Here is a 6,327-nt window from a genome sequence, read left to right on the forward strand (position 1 = left end):
AAGGTTAGATATTAGAGCACTACAACCTCTCTTCTAGTTTAAAGGACTCGGTTCAAAAATTTCACCTACTCTTACCAAGATAGAGGCGGTGGAATAGTTTTTGTAGTCTGCAAAAGTACTCAATTAATGCTCTCGTTCTTCACAAAAATATGTTTACCAATGCATTATTGCATTGCATGCATGCATGAACACTAGTAGATGACAAAGATTTTTACATGCATTAGTCAACATTCTCTTTAGGCTACTCATAGTGGAAAGTATCATATACTAGTGTCTTGCGCATGATAATAGTTGATACATCAATTTTGCATCATGCTTTTATATCGATATTTATTGCATTATGGGCTGTTATTACACATTATGTCACAATACTTATGCCTATTCTCTCTTATTTTACAAGGTTTACACGAAGAGGGAGAATGCTCGCAGCTGGAATTTTGGGCTGCAAAGGAGCAAATATTAGAGACCTATTCTGCACAACTCCAAAAGTCCTGAAACTCCACGAAAGTTAGTTTGGAATATATAAAAAATATTGAGCGAAGAAAGCACAAGAGGGGGGCCACCCCCTGCCTCGTGGATCCCCTAACAGGCCTCCGGTGCCCATCTTTTTCTATAGGAAGTCTTTCGACCTGGGAAATATCAGAAGAAAGCTTTCGAGATGAAGCGCTGCCGGTTCGAGGCGGAACATGGCGAAACCAATCTAGGGCTCCGGCGGAGCTGTTCTGCTGGGGAAACATCCCTCCGGGAGGGGGAAATCATCACCATCGTCATCACCATTGATCCTCTCATCGGGAGAGGGTCAATCTCCATCAACATCTTCACCAGCACCATCTCATCTCAAACCCTTGTTCATCTCTTGTATCCAATCTTTGTCTCAAAACCTCAGATTGGTACCTGAGGGTTGCTTGATTACTCCTTGTAGTTGATGCTAGTTGGTTTATTTGGTAGACGATCATATGTTTAGATCCTTTATGCATATTAATACCCCTCTAATTATGAACATGAATATCGAATTGTGAGTAGTTACGTTTGTTCCTGAGGACATGGGAGAAGTCTTGCTACAAGTAGTCATGTGAATTTGGTATTCGTTCGATATTTTGATGAGATGTATGTTGTCTTTCCTCTAGTGGTGTTATCTGAACGTCGACTACACGACACTTCACCATTATTTGGGCCTAGGGGAAGGCATTGGGAAGTAATAAGTAGATGATGGGTTGCTAGAGTGACAGAAGCTTAAACCCTAGTTTATGCGTTGCTTCATAAGGGGCTGATTTGGATCCACATGTTTCATGCTATGGTTAGGTTTCCCTTAATACTTCTTTTGTAGTTGCGGATGCTTGCAAAAGGGGTTAATCATAAACGGGATGCTTGTCCAAGTAAGGGCAGTATCCAAACATCGATCCACCCACATATCAAATTATCAAAGTAACAAATGTGAATCATATGGGCACGATGAAAACTAGCTTGACGATAGTTCCCATGTGTCCTCGGGAGCGCTTTCCTTTATATAAGAGTTTGTCCAGGCTTGTCCTTTGCTACAAAAAGGATTGGGCCACCTTGCTGCACCTTGTTTACTTTTGTTACTTGTTACGCGTTACAAATTACCTTATCACAAAACTATCTGTTACCGATAATTTCAGTGCTTGCAGAGAATACCTTACTAAAAACCGCTTGTCATTTCCATCTGCTCCTCGTTGGGTTCGACACTCTTACTTATCGAAAGGACTACGATAGATCCCCTATACTCATGGGTGTATGATACGGGACTACCTTTATTGTCGTGGTTGGCGCACGGCAGATGCCAAGGTATGGCTAAAGAGAGGAGGAGGCTCGAGGGAGCTTGTGGGCTCCAAAGGTGACGTTGGCATGAGCGGGCACGGGACGCCGGACATACCCATGTTTGGGGCTCTCCGGAGAGATCACACCCCTAGTCCTGCCGAGTGTAGTTGGATGCTCGATAGTACAATGTTGCTCCTAGAGCTGTATGGGGGAGGAAGGAAGCTGGCCAAGGCTTGGGCTGCTCCTTCTCACTGGTGTTTCTGTTTCGGTGGCTAGTTCTGTGCTTACTTTACTTTCTCTTGTTACATGCCCATATGAGCGTGGGCTCCTCAGGGGTTTTATAGACGAACCCCCAGGGGTACAATGGTAATGCTACAAGTCGGTGGGTCCGTATTGTCGGTGTCCGGGGACCCGGGCTGGGTCCCGCTGAGGGTTTGCGGTTCACCAGGTTCCCCTAGGTGCAGGCCCCGTGTGCCTAGGGGGACTATGCGCTATCTTGTCGATCGTCAAGGCGTGGCCGAGTTGAGTCGTGTACAGTGGCTCTCCATCAGGTTGCCGCTTGCTGTCGTCAGTGGTGAGGGCGGGGGCACTGTGGCTACACCGGCCCTGGTCAGCGGGTAGGTGAGGGGCACTGTTGCCACGCTCCGGCTGACCAGAGGCATGGGCGGGTTACTGTTGCCTTGGTCATCGTTGATTGAAGACCCGTCCCATCATACGGTTTGGATGTGACGGGAGTTGACCCGTGGCTGGATTGCGGAGCACGCCACGGGTGGAGCTGGCTTGTCGAGGAAGCTTCGGTTGTGCCGGGTTCGACTGTCTTGCGGTAGTTGTTGTGGCCGAGTTGACCAGTCTTGCCGGGTTGGAGAGTCTGGCCGGGTTGCGGGGCTTGGCCGGGTCGAGCGACCCGGCCAAGCATGTGCCGGTTTGAGGGGCGGTGCCAGCCTTCTTGTTTTTGAAGAGGATCCGGGTTCCGTTGCCTGCCCGGGGTTCATCCCCCCGACAATAGTCCCCGAAGCTATGAAGGTCCCCCATCTTCGGATGAGTGGGCCTTCGCAGTTTCCCCCTTAAGCAAGGCGGATTCTGCGAGCGTCGGGTCCGGCAACACCCGCTGCGTGCCGATTTTCTCGGAAACCGGATCGCGGCATCCCGGCCGTGGCGGGAAACGAGGAGTCCGTCGAATCTTGGGGCAATCCCTCGGCCTTCGCGCGGGCGCCACGTGGTGCCCAGAAGTCGGAGGGGCCTGATAAGTCATGCGCGTGACGGGACTGGGCGACGGGATGGGGCCCGCCGCCGCGCGCCCTTGGCCCACGCGCGCGGATTTATTGCAGCATCCGCGGGCCGGTTGCTCTTTCCCGGGCAGTTACTGCACGTGTACGTGCGCACTTATTGCGGGGTTGTAGAACAGGCCCGTGCATACGATCCCACTCCCCCACGTTCGAGTCGAGGGTTATAAATTGAGGGGGGGCAGGGGGCAGTGGACATCATTCTCACTCGTGCCCTCCTGTCTTTTTGCACTTGCTTCGCTCTTTGCAACCGACGCACTGCGGCGCCCGCTGCTCCGAACAGAACTCCTTCGCCGTCCATCTTCTTTCTCCTTCCTTCGATCATGGCACTGTTGTCGGGCTCCTGGATGGGTTCGATTGTCACCACCGAGGACATCACCCATCTTCGGGTGACACGGTGCCTGCCACGGGTGACGGACGTCGGTGTCCGTCTGCCGTGCAGCTAGCAGAGGCCTCGGCCCGAGGAGCAGGAGCGCATGGTCTTCCTCACGCCCTTCGAGCGTGGGTTTGGGCTGTCGGCGAGCACCTTCTTCCGCACATTCCTGGAGTTCTTTGGGATCCAGCCGCACCATCTCGGCGCCGGCGCCATCGTCCAGCTCTCCGGTTTCGTCACCCTTTGTGAGGGGTACCTGGGGGTCGAGCCCACGATCGACCTCTGGGCGCGCTTCTTCTCCCTGAAGCAGCAGGGCCCGTCGGTCGGAGAGTTTGCCGACTGCGGCGCCGCCGTCATCTCGAAGCGGTCGGGGGCAGACTTCCCCAAGATCCCGCTGGAGGATTCTGCCAAGAAATGGCAGAACTCCTTCTTCTACATCCACAACTTGGGTGCGGATCGCATCAATCTTCCAGCCTTCGCCATCGCGCCACCGCGGGCGAAGGCAAACTGGGTCTACTCGCCCAGGCACCCGTCGCAGGAGATTCTCAATCTCTACCAGCGGGTGTCGGTGATGAGGACGCAGGAGGGGCTCACCAGCACCGACCTCATCACCGCGTTCATCATGCGCCGGGTCCTTCCGCTGCAGAGGCGCTCCTGCCTCGTCGGTGAAATGGTCGGCCTTCAAGACCCCAACCGCATGGGGTCGACATGGCTGACTGCGGAGCAGATCGCGCGCTGCATGAACGACATCTCCAAGACCAACCTTGGGGAGGACTGGCGGTTCGGCAAGGCGCCGTACAGCGAGTCGAACCCGGCGCCGCAGGTGAGTGTCTAGTCATCTTACTTTGCTGCTACGCACCTTCTCGTCTGTCCTGACGCGATGCAGGAGGTGCTTCTAAATGCGATCCGGCATCCTTACGCCCGGGCTCCATAGCAGGTGGCGCCGGTGGTGCCAGAGGAGCCCGCGGCCCACGGTGGGGAGGCGGAGGCCGAGGCCGATGCTGGCGCTGGGCGTCGCGCGGCTAAGTCTTGTATTTTTCTTGATGTGTCTTGAATTGCTGACCACGACACGGTGCGGGCGATGGTGATGCCATTTGTTGGTGCAGCGGCGTTGGGCGGGGGAGGCGGCGACGCGGGCGGAGCCGGGTCTTCACATGGGGCGGTGCCGAGCCGCCCGCATGGGAAAGACAGCGTTGCACCGCGACCCCGGGCCTAGAAGTGCACGACGGACCCGGCCGGGGCCGGGAGGCCGGCCAAGAGGAAGCGCGGCGCCGGGCACGGGAGGCCAACCCCGGTCCCGGTCTTGTCGGGGTAAGATTTATCTCTCGCATGCATCCGGATTATTGAGCTAGCCTTGTTTCTTTTTTGCTTATTCTATCTTCTTCTTCAGGTCGCCAATCGCGCTGGCAAGGGCGGCGGCGGATGCCGCGGCCGCCGAAGGGACCGCGTTCTACAGGAGCCGGTCCGACCTCGCCGACCAGGCCGAGGTGGAGGGACAGGCCAACTCGGACCTCGGCCTGGACCCGAACGACGCCGAAGGCTTGGCCTGGCGGGACAGGAACAGGCCGGGGCGGAGCTGGAGGCGGCGTCGGTCCGGGCTTGGACCGACGCGACGGCGGCATGGGCGCGAGCCGGCGCGGAGCTGGCCTGGCGCGAGATGCCGGAGGGCACAGTGGTGGCGGCGACGGTCTTTGAGCCGTCGTCGGTGAGGGAGCGTAGCCGTGAGGGCCGGGCTGAGGTGGTGATCCTCGACCGGGAGGCCGTGGAGGTGGAGGATGATACCCCGCCGCGGGTCGACGTAGTCGAGCAAGCGGGGGCTGATGGTGGTGGAGGCGGCACCATCTTGGAAGAGGCGCTGCGGGCAGCGGTGCCGGAGGCGCTACGGGTGTTGTAGGAGGCACCGTGAGCGGCGGTGCCGGAGGCCACCCCGGCAGCTGGGCGGCCGAGAAGGCGGTCGATGATAAGGGCGCCGAGCTGAAGGCGGCCCTTGCCGAGGTGGCCGATCTTGAGAAGGCGCTCTAGAAGCACGACCGCACCATTGAACGGAAGCGGCATGGTACGTTGCTCGAAGCGCAGCACCTGGAAGAGTCCTTCTCCAGTAAGTGCTTTTTCTTGCATTTTGCCGGGTTGGGATCCGGCCTTTCGTCCTTGTTGTTCTTCTTCTGATATGCTTCTCCTTTTGTGGCCGGGGCCTTCCCGAAGACGCAGCATCTGGCGGAGGAAGCCATCCGTTATCAGCGCGACCCAACCGGAGTCGTTGGGTCCGGGACGGATCCGCGGGTGGCGTGGACCTTCCTGGGAATCATCACCGCCGCTAAGGCCTGCCTGCGGGTCTTGGGAACGCAGATGGGGCGGCTATCCCAAACCGGCACCGCGATGACGACGGCCCTTTGGCTGGACTCCGTCGAGCCGAGCAGCTTCACGCGCCTGGTGTGTTGGTTGGAGATGGGGACGGACCGGCTCCACGAGTGGCGTGTCTCTGCCGCTCGTGCCGGTGCTGAGATGGCGCTCCGGTTCGCGCTGTGTTGGCATCCGGACCTGCTGCTGGACGCGTTGATGGGCCAGCGGCCAGCTCGGAGCAGCTCTTGCAGGAGCAAGCTGGCCGGATTGCCTCCCGGGCCAGCTAAATCGCCGAGTTCGCCTTCCACGACGAGTTCCACCTGGAGCGGATGGAAGACGGCAGGGTCGTGGACGGCGATGACGACGGCTTGCTTCTCCACGGTCCAGAGGGGTGCTCGGAGGAGACGGGTGTCTACTGCGATGGGGGTGCCGAGGAGGACACCGGCGCCTCGCTAGACCCGGAGGCCGCCAGGGGAGAGTCATCAATGTTGCGACGCGGCGCTGGAGATGCCTGAGACATTCTATGTAGAATTTGTTAACTAGCAGGTCCAC

The sequence above is a fragment of the Triticum aestivum genome, chromosome 2B, assembly GCF_018294505.1.
Source record: "Triticum aestivum cultivar Chinese Spring chromosome 2B, IWGSC CS RefSeq v2.1, whole genome shotgun sequence".
NCBI classification, from domain to species: domain Eukaryota; kingdom Viridiplantae; phylum Streptophyta; class Magnoliopsida; order Poales; family Poaceae; genus Triticum; species Triticum aestivum.